General features: G+C 38.0%; 1 protein-coding gene and 1 long non-coding RNA gene across 5 annotated transcripts in view; one reads left to right on the forward strand and one right to left on the reverse strand.

Annotated features, from left to right (window-relative positions):
- Positions 1-2,427, reverse strand: part of ARB2A (ARB2 cotranscriptional regulator A) — a 420,212-nt gene extending 417,785 nt beyond the window's left edge. For 3 of the 4 annotated variants that reach the window (XM_067731229.1, XM_067731228.1, XM_067731226.1), the window contains exon 1: positions 2,288-2,427. The gene's annotated coding sequence lies outside the window, so the exon portion shown is untranslated. The remainder of the gene's footprint in view (positions 1-2,287) is intronic. The other variant, XM_067731227.1, reaches the window with a different exon arrangement.
- On the forward strand, positions 2,401-10,417 carry LOC137221496 (uncharacterized). The gene is made up of 3 exons (XR_010942038.1): positions 2,401-2,532; positions 7,229-7,329; positions 9,767-10,417. It is a non-coding gene; the product is annotated as an uncharacterized lncRNA (long non-coding RNA).
- Positions 10,418-10,939: the final 522 nt, after the last annotated feature.

Consider the following 10,939-nt stretch of genomic DNA (forward strand, 5'->3'; position numbering starts at 1 on the left):
CCTTGAAGTCACTATGCTAAGCAAAATAAGCCAGTGAAAAAGGACAAATGTCGTATGATTCCACTTATATGAGGTATCTAGACAGAAACAGAAAATTCATAGAGAAAGTAGCTTAGTGGTTGTCCAGTGCTGAGGAGAGAGGGGAATGGGGAGTTAATGTTTAATGGGTATGGAGTTTCAGCTGGGAAAGATGAAAAGATCTGGAAATGGATGGTAGTGACAGCTGCATAACAATGTGAATGTACTTAATTCCACTGAAATGTACACTTAAAAATGGTTAAAATGACTAATTTTATGTTATGTATAGTTTACCACAATTTAAAAAAAAAAGAATGAAAGGTAAAGTTGACATATGTTAGCTTATTTCACTTGCTACTTAGTTATCCACGGCCATTGTACAAACCCAATCTGACCCTAAAACAGACAGCTCAAGTTATGTTCAACTGAGTAAATAGTGCTTAATTTTGTTTGCGCTAATGAAAAGCTTGGAAACATCTCTACATATCTGAAGACATCAGATTATCCTCATAGAGGTCTGCCTGGGAAAGCTGAGAAAAACAGGCTGTCAATAAAAAAGATCTCTCAGGCTCACACAAAACACTGAGTAAATATTCCTGAGATTTTTAAACACTGATGCCTCCATGCCTATATCCTTGCTATTCCAAGATATACCAATACATTCCTGCCTCAGGGCCTTTTCCTAGCCTAAAACACATACCCACATACCTGCAGAGCTCACTCCCTGATTTCATGCAGATCCCTACTCAAAAGTCCTCTTATCAGAGAGGCAGGATTTTTTTTTTTAAATGGTAGAATGGGAACTGCCTTGTCCTGTGACTATTTTTTTTAATATAAATTTATTTATTTATTTTTGGCTGTTTTGGGTCTTCATTTCCATGCGAGGGCTTTCTCTAGTTGTGGCGAGCGGGGGCCACTCTTCATCACGGTCCGCGGGCCTCTCACTGTCTCAGCCAGAGAGGCAGGTTTTGACCACCCTATTTAAAACAGCATCCTCCATCATTCATTCTCTCTCCCCTCAATGTGCTTTATTTTTCTTCATAGCCCTTATCACTACCTGATATATCTACTTGCTAACTGTCCTTCTCTATCCGCTACAGCGTAAATTTCAGAACAAAGACTGCCCATTTTGTTCAATATTGGAAGCCCAGCAACTAGAACACCACCTGGCACACTGAAGATGGCCCATAAATACCTGTTAATGGAATGAGTGGGTGCATGGTTACGGTTTCATAGGTCATGCTGCCCTCTTGGCGTTGGTGCTATTCTACCATTTACCAGTGTCACAACAGCCTCTGCTTCTAAGCCATCCACAGCATTCCTGGTTTAGGCTTAAGTGGAAGGAACACTTAAAGAGTCAGATAGAAGCCTGGTACCAGAATGCCAAAAAACTGCTCCCTGACTTATTTTCTAAATACATCAAATGAATACAGTATATCTGTCCCTCACAATGAGGGATAAAAAACAAGCACGAAGAATACACCTCTAACACCGCTTTAAGACAAAAAGACACCGTGGATTGCATCACATTTCACCTGTTTTGATAAATGGTACAAGGCACTCGCTAGCCTGAAAACCAAAGGATTTTCCCTCTGCAACTTTTCACAGGATTTGGGGAAACAGACAAAGGCAACAAGACTGTCAATAAATATAGCCCAAAATTAAGTAACCAATTACTTGGCATAACAAATACACACTCTGGAGCACTAGAAGAATATGTTAAATCTCTGGATGAGAGAAAGAGAAGACTGCCTCCAAAATATACCTAACTTTGTTTCAAAGTCAAAAGTATTCAATTAAGAATTCATCCCAGTGAAATGTCCCACCAGCGCCCATGCACGTTACAAGTTTGGGGAGCATTTTATAACTGCACTTTAATCTTCTGCCTACAGCGAATGTCTTCTGGTAAAGGTTTGGCAGGTGATGATCATTTTCGTAGAAAAATCTTCAACCAGAGAACCACCAAACCTCCCCACCTGAGAAAGCTTAGAAAGGCCCATTACGCTACAGTCTCTAGGCTCCCAGAACCCCAAACGTCCAAGAGTAGGGAGACTCATCCAGGGAACACACTTGTAATGCCCCGCCTCGGAAGTGGAAATGGCAGGTGTAAGCTGCCCATCAGCGGGGTCCTGTACACAGGGCAGAAGTGTCCGCAGGAAACGCGGCGCCACCGACCCCCGCCCGAGACGAACCAAGGCCAGCCTCTTCCTCTGATTCCGGCCCGGGCCTGCCCCCCGGGAGTTCACAACCCAGCAAACGCAGGTCCTACCTGAGCTCTGCCCCCAGCTACAGGGCTGTGGGGGGAGGCGGGAGGAGGCGTGGCCTTCCAGCTCGCCAGCCGAACTCCCTCGTGCGGTTGTTACGACTTTCCCTCTCCGGATCCGCGCCCCGAACAAGTTCCAGTTGCACTTCCGGGGTCCGCAGGAGATTGAAACGTCATTGCGCACACGTCGGCGGCGGCCGCGACAAGCCGGAAGGAGGCGGGGCGTGGTCGCTGGGTCGGTTCTTGTGGTGGTAGGTGGGCTGGGAGAGAAAGGCACGCGGGAGGGAGGGATTGTCCTGTTATGTCCCTGTGGGCTCTCTTCGCCTTTCCTTCGCTCTTTCTTCTGGAGTAATGGACACCCCTTCCTGGGTTACTTCAGAGTATGGGGCCACCGTGAAGCCTCGTTCTCCAAGCGTAGTTTAAAAACAGTTGGGAGAGTGCCCATGCCACTAATTGCCCACTCTCCCACACATGGTTTATCCCGCTTCACCTGGTCCCTTCAACTCCAGAAAAGACAGGGAGTGGAAAAGTCTAGATTTAGAAGATTAAATTTACCTGTAAATTATGACTTACGTGAAGTAGGTACTCATTTTCTTTATCTACTGACTGCTAATAGGATAGATTGGAAACAGCTGTGTAAAGCTAGGATCACATCGCTAACAGTGGGTTGGATCTAAACTCAGCCTTTACGGTAAAAATCCCTGAGAGTAAAAATTACTCATGAAAATACTGTAAGTGGCCCACAAAGTGCAGGATATGTGATGTTAAGCATAAACTCTAGGTCTTTAATTCTTAGGCACACTTGAATGTGAGACCTCTTAGCTAGTTTATATGTTTTCATAAAAAGGGAGTTTGTAGATATCTGGGCATTTAAACAATCCTGATAAATCCAAGGGGCAACACTTAGTTTTCATCTTGCTTAACCATTCACCAGCATTTGACACAGTTCATCACATCCTCCTTTTCGAAACTTGAAACGCTTTCTTCATTTGACTTTTGTGAACTCACAGAGCTCTTTTGATTCTTCTTTGCTAGACTCTGCCTCATTTCTTAGTGTGTCCCAGCTCTCTTCCCCTCTTTAGCCACCTTTATTTCCCGGGTAATCTCATTCTTTCCTTCACTGTCTTTATATAGCATCACTATGCTGATGGCTTCCAAATAGCCATTTCCAGCCATGATTTCTTTGATTTCTATACTAACATATCTAACTTCTTAGTCAACATATCTTCTAGGATATTTAACATGCATTTCAAACTATTTTCTGTTTCCAAAACCTGTTTCACTCTTCCTAGTGTATATCTTTACATCTCAGCAAATGGCATATTGACTCTTAGAATTGTTCAGTTCATAGTTTGATTCTTCTTTCTCTCAAGTTTCACATCCAGTCAGTCCCTCAGCAAAATCTATCGGCTCTTTTCAAAAGGTATTCTAAATCTAACCAATTCTTACCACCTCTACAACTACTATGCTACTCCTCACTGGATGCTCTAATTGTTTCTTAATTGTTCTACACGCTTCTGTTCTTACTTTTCTACAACCTAGTCTCCACTTGTAATAGGTGAATTGCCAGAAGCTCTCTGTGGACTACTTTAGGCATTAAAACTCATGGACTAATTTGAGAATTAAAACTCCAAGTGGTTCCATTGCTTGGGGGGGGGGCACACTTTTGTGACTGCTACCTCCAAGAGACCTACCAGCTTCTCACTTTGAAAATCAGATAAAAATTCTCTTTTGACAGTAGGAGAGGAAAAGTGAGCATTTTCAAATATACCCAGAGCTCTCTATTTTCCTTAATAAAATCTGCCTTTAAGGGAAACTGTTTTACCAGAGCCTAACCAACTGGGGGGTTACCAACCTAGTGAAATGAAAATACTCAACTCCAGACCACTCTAGCCTTTGAAGTGGAAGGAAAGTGGACAACATGCAGAAACAGAAGGGGACAGTAAGCAGAGAGATGAAAACATTAAGAAGGAATCAACAGGACATGCTGGAAATCCAAAACACAGGAACTGAAATGAAAAACACCTTTGGTAGGCACATAAGTAGACTGGACACAACCAGGGAAAGAATCTAGATTAAGGATATGTCAATAGAAACTTCCAAAACTGAAAAGAAAAAAGAATGAAGAAGATGAAACAGAATATCCAAGAAAAGTGGGGAAATTACAAAAAGTTTAGCATATGCATAATGGGAATGCTAGAAGGAGAAGAGAGAAAAGGAACAAAGGAACTATTTGAAGTAAGGACAGAATTTTCCAAAATTAATGACATTAAAACCCACAGATCCAGGAAGCTTAGAGGATTCTAAACTGGATAAATACTAAAAAATTACACTTGGGCATATATAATCAAACAGCAGAAAATGAAAGTCTGAGAAAATCTTGAAAGAGGTCAGAGGGGAGAAAACAACCAATGTTGCCTACAGAGAAAAAATAAGATATGAATTACATTGAACTTTTCTTCAGAAACTATGCAAAAAGAAAATGGGATGATATATTTAAAGTCTTGAAGACCTAGAATTTGATATCCAGTGAAATTATCCTTAGAAAATAGAGGAAAAATAAAGACTTTCTCAGACAAACAAAAATTGAGGGAAATTGTCACCAGTGGACTTGCCCTGCAAGAAATGTTAAAAGAAGTTCTTCAAAGAGATAGAAATGTCATACATTAGAAATTTGGATCTACATGAAGAAAGAGTTTTTGAGAAGGAATAAATGAAGGTAAAATATTTTTTAAACTTTTCTTAATTGATGTAACAGATAACATTGTTCAAAATAATATCAACATTGTGTTCTTTGATTATAGCTTTTGGGTAAGTGAAATGAATGACAGCAGTATTATAAAGGACAGGAGGGAGAAATTGAAAATACTTTGTACTTTAACTACCCATGAAGCATTATAGTGTTATTTGAAAGTGGACTTAGGTAAGTTGTAAATGTATATTGCAAATTCTAAGGCAACCATTTTAGAACATCCAAAAACAAAAGTTTTAATTGGTATCTCAAGAGAGGATGGAAACTAGAATCATATAAAATGTTCAGTTAAAATCAGAGAAGGCAGAAAAAGTGTGGAAGACCAAAAAAAAAGAAGAAAGAATGAATGAAGAGAAGCAATGAATAGAAAACATTTAAAGTGATTTAGATCATATTGGATTTTTAAATAACTAAGATTGAGACATTCCAAAATTATCCTAATGTAAACAGAAAAGCCATAATGCATGCCTAGCTTATAATCTAGGGGTAGGGAAAAACATCTGACAAAGAAGGTTTAGATTGTAGTATTACAAGAAAAATTTGGATTTCTGCTTATTTCCCCCACCCCCAAGCACCACATATTCAATATATGTCATACTGTGACATATATATGTGTGTGTATGTATAGATATATATATATAAATAAGAGAAACTATGAATTTTAAAACATGTCAAATAATTATGTAAAAATCATGTTTTCGAGCTTGAAATGGTACTTCCTTTTTGGAATATTAGGACTGAGTAATTCTTCAATCTCTTCTTGGTACTTTTATGAACTTTCCCTTCCAGTTTATATCTCAATTCTGAACTCTCTTATTCCTAGTTCTCCACAATTACTTCTTTAAGCACAAAATTTACTCTTAACTCTTCTTCATTCTAATCCTCTTATACACTGATATCTGTATTCTGGGCAACCTGATTATTCCCAAATACCCTCAGAAACTTATTCCACCTCCCAATATTCACTGGAACTTGATATATTTAATGTTGAATATGGTCAGTGGGCTTTTAAGATATATTCCCTCATCCTTATAATGAGCTTTCTTTCTTACACACACACACACACACACACACACACACACTACATTCCTGTAGTAAATCTGAGCTGTGAGTACAACTATATGATGAGTTGTGTGAGTTCTCCTAAGAGAGAGAGAAAAGAAAAGTAATAGAGACTGATCCCAAGCTAATTCATTGTTGGAATCATTAGGACTTAAAGAGCTATAAGTATATAACTATACTTAATGACTTAAAGGAAAAGAATACTCACATTGAATGAAAATACAGGAATTCTCAGCAGAGACATAAAATTTATAATAAAGAACCAAATGGAAATTCTATTACAAAACAACAAAATATACGAAATTTTTAAAAATTCACTTGATGGGCTTAACAGAAGAATGGAGATTGTGAAGATAGAGTCAGTGAACTTGGTCATACATAACACAAAAATAGCATACCTATGCACAAGAAAGTCAAACTTCTGTGAACCAACAATAAAGAGAAAATCTTGAAAGCTGCAGGAATAAAATGACACATTCATATAAGAGAACACTGATCCAAATGATCAGAACTTGGGTCTTCTCATCAGAAACAGTGGAAGCCAGAAGAGAGTAGATCGTTTTTGAAGTGCTGAAAGAAAAAGACAGTCAATCCAGAATTCTGTATCTAGTGAAATATCCTTCAAGAGTGGTGAAATAAAAAGTTTTAGGTAAAAGACTTTATCACAAGCAGATCTGCACTACAAGAAATGCTAAAGGAAGGGAAATAAAATCAAATGGCAATTCAAATCTTCAGGAAGAAAGAGCATCAAAAGTAGCAAATATCTCAGTAAATATATGTTTTACCTCTTAATTTCACTAAAATACATATAACTGTTTAAAACAAAAATTATAACATTGTCTAGTAAGGCTTATTATATCTTTTGATATAGTACATATGAAAGTTAGCTATACCATAAAGGGCAGGGTGGGGTAAGTAATGAATGTATATTTATACTCTATAGAAAGTTAAGGATATACGTTTTAATACTTAGAATAACCACTAAAAGAAATGCAAAGAAATGTAAAAAGCCAATAGATAAATTAAAATATATAAGAATATTCATAGCTTATTTACAATAGCCCCAAACTGTAAATAATCCAGGTGTCCATCAGACAGTAGCATAAACAAATTTTTGTATATTTATGCAACAGACTACTAAACAATGGAAAGGAACAAGCCACTAATACCTGGAACAACATGAATGAACCTCAAAACATTAAGCTGAGTGAAAGAAGCCTTGCATGCAAAAAAGGTATGCTGGTTATAATTTCATTTATATGAAATTCTAGAAGAGGCAAAACTAATCAATGGTGGAAAAACTAGATCAAAAACACTAAGTTTGGGAGATACCTGGCTTGTTCAAACAGTTCTAAGGAGGCCAAAGTGGCTGGAAAGAAGAAAACAAAGAAGAGTAGTAGAAGAGGAAAGAGGGATGTGTGAATGAGGGATCATGGAGGCTATTGTTAAGACTTTTTACTCTGAATGAAAAGGGGAGTCACTGTAAATAGAGGAGAGACACTATCTGATTTTAAAAGGGTCTCTATGGCTGCTTTAAGAATTGACTGTAAGGGGTCAGTATAGAACTAGGCAGACAATTTGTGAGGCTATTTTGTTCATCTAGATGAACAGTGATGGTGACTTGGACTCAATAAGTTTTAGCTCTTAATGTTATTTAAATTCAAGATAGGTTTAACGTCATTGAATTTTTAAAAATATTCAGATATATTTAATTTTCAAGAAATATTTCTTATTTTCTGATTGCTTATTTTACATAGTAGAATGTTCTTTTATGTTTACAATATCATCTGAAAATTCTTTTCTTCTGTTTCCTCAACCATCTCTCTTTCCTCTAAGGTTGGTTATTCTGCTTATTGTCATCCTTGTCTTTGATTGATTTTCTGCGAATATCTGGTGATCCCTGATTTTCTGTTTAGGTCTTTGTAAAATGGGTTATGTTGATTACTTTAGAGGTAACTAGAATGTTTTTCCTTCCAATATTTTATCATGAATATATACAAACATAAAGAAAGTTAAAATAATAGTACAGTGGACATGTGTCCCCACTACCTAAACTCTCCTGTTAGCATTTTATTATACTGTACTAGCTTTGTCATATAACTGTTCACATATTCATCTTCTATTGAGCCATTGATTTATATGTTTTTTTTAAAAAAAAGCATTTCAAAGTAAATCATGGTATTAATTTTTCCTGTAGTTGTATAAGTGGAGGTTTTCTAAACAGGAAGGAAAAATGAGGCTCTGAGTCAGTAGATAGGGCTTTTCCTAGTCACAATTACCTTAAGGATATAGGGGTGGAAAATAGAAAGGTAAGCTGAAGTCTCTCACAGTTATTAAACTAAGAAGGGTTTTATCCTTGTGGAAGAGAATTTCCCTCCTGGTCTGTCTTTCTGTCTCCCTCCCCCCAACCCCCAGTCAATTTTGTACCTTTTTCAGAGGAACAGTGTAACCTCGAGCTTTGCTATGTGATATTTTTCTCCTATATCGTTTATTTGTTTAGATGTTAAGATTTAGCTGTTTGTGATTTTTAAAAACCAAATAACAGCAGTTTAAGCAAGATAGAAGTTTATTTCTCACACACATAAGTGTGGGTACCCCAGGACTAGTTTTCCAATCATCAGTGAACCAGGTTTCTACATTTTTGTGGTTCTGTCGAGCTCAGTATGTGCCATCTACAGCCGATGAAAGTGGCTGCTCTAACTCTGGACATTATGCCCACCTTCCAGCCAGAAGGAAGAGTCCTTTAAGAATTTCCCAGCCAGAAGTTGCTCACAACATTTTTGTTTATATCTTATATGTCAGTACTTAGACATATAGTCACACATAACTACTAATAACAGATTTAAATTATAATGGAGTAATCACAGTTTGGGCACACAAAATGGAGTCAGGTGGCCATTGAGGATATGGTCTCTGGTCTCTGCATCACTGAGAACTTGAACTTTCTTTGAAATGTTCCAGGCCCAAGGACACCACCAGAATATTCAGAACAACACTTGCCAGCTGCAACCTTATCGTCTCAAGGTCTCCCTTTGAAACTGTGCAACCATTTCAGACCCCAACCAATCCATGCTTACCAAGCACCCTCACTTCTTGCCAGCTCTAATCATAATTCTTGAAAAACAACTCATATAATTAACTGTGGCCTTGCAACTTTTTGCCTTTATAAGCCTCTCTGATTTTGTAGTCTGGTAGAACACAATTCAAGTGTTTGTTGAATCTGTGTTTCCGAGGCTGCAGTCTTTATTTCAGTCAGGTCTCCATTTCTGAAACTTTTAACACTACCTGCTATTAAGTACTAGGAAATGTTATGTTGATCCAAGGTGACCATGTGCTTCACAGGACAAAAGGGAGAATGGATGTTGCAGGTACAGCTAGCAGTCTTTGTTTTAGACCTCAACATCCATATTATTTCCAGGAAGACATTTCCCAGGCAGATCACTCACTTTCTCTAGGAAGCCATTCTCAGCATGTTAGCCTGAGGCAAAAGATTCCAGCCAAACTGTATCAGAGCCCAAGTTAGTTGTGTCTGTTCAGCTGACCTGTCTTGAACTGGTGCTTCCCTCAGTGATTTTCAAAGTGCTATGGAATTACTTTAGGGATATTATAAGAAAGCAGATAGATACTGTCTAAATAACCTTCTTAACCTTCATATCTCTTTTATATTTTAGGTTTCCTGGAATAAGAATTCATCGGAAGAAACTCTGTGGAAGTTTGAAAGCCGTTATCAGTATTCTCTGCCGATAGCAAAGGCTCTCTAGTCGGCAACTATCAGAGCAAATTCTGTCTCTCCACTCTGTGGTCCTAGGCCCACTGTAGCCACCAGGGAACAGTTCAGCTGAAATGAGCAATCAACTCCATTCCTGTTGTTATTCTTAAAACTTCCTGGCACAGCATCAGATACCTGCATGAAGGAAAAGCTTCTTCAGCCTTCCCTCTCTTATTTGGCTTCCAGGTAACCAATTCAGCTTATAGATTTTATTGCCTAAGGTGAAACATCCTGAGCCTGTGTACCTCTTAACTGTACCAATGCTTACCAGGTTAGAGTTAAAAACAGTATACAGCACAACACAATTCATATGTGCAGTAACTTTATTTTCTATACATGATCTCATCTTGTTCTATAGCTCTTAATTTTGCTAAGGTAAATTTTACCAGGTAAAGTTAACCTTTTCCAATTAAAATTTTTTCTCTGCTATATGTTTACTCAATCCAATGAATAAACTTTCCATCAGGAATATAAATCATTTGACATTTGGCCCCCTTTCTACCTCTTAATTCTTGAGATAGTGTTGGGTATAGGGGAAACTTATGTGTCCTTATGGATGTGGGACAAGAAGCCTCTGTGCCTGTGCTGGGTTCTTGTTAGAACCCAAAAGACATTGAGGTTAAAAAAAAAAGTCATTGAGGTGACTTTTCTCCTCTCCTGTTACTGGGAATCCTACAGTAGGGTACATTGAGGTATGGGCTGGTCTGTCTCATCTGGTATTTTGGCCATTATCTTAGTGTTCCTCACTACTCTCCAGCAGCACGGCCATTTGCCTCTAGTTATGAGGGACCTTCAATCTGTGGTCTTTGTCTCATGACACCAATCCTGGGACTAAAACACTCATTGATGGAATGTTTCCAACAATACATCTCAATTGTATTCAAGGTGCATTATGGTTCTTAGATTAATTCTTCAAGAATATTAAATATTGCCCACTACTACTCATACCAAACAGTGTCAGCAAAAGATTGTAAATTCCAAGCATGAGAGAATTTGTTTGCCAAAATAGAGAACTTATATTCTTATAGACATACACACACAAAAAAATCATGGCCTTTTACCTTAACATCATACA

Source organism: Pseudorca crassidens, chromosome 3 (assembly GCF_039906515.1).
Source record: "Pseudorca crassidens isolate mPseCra1 chromosome 3, mPseCra1.hap1, whole genome shotgun sequence".
In the NCBI taxonomy this organism is placed as follows: Eukaryota; Metazoa; Chordata; class Mammalia; order Artiodactyla; family Delphinidae; genus Pseudorca; species Pseudorca crassidens.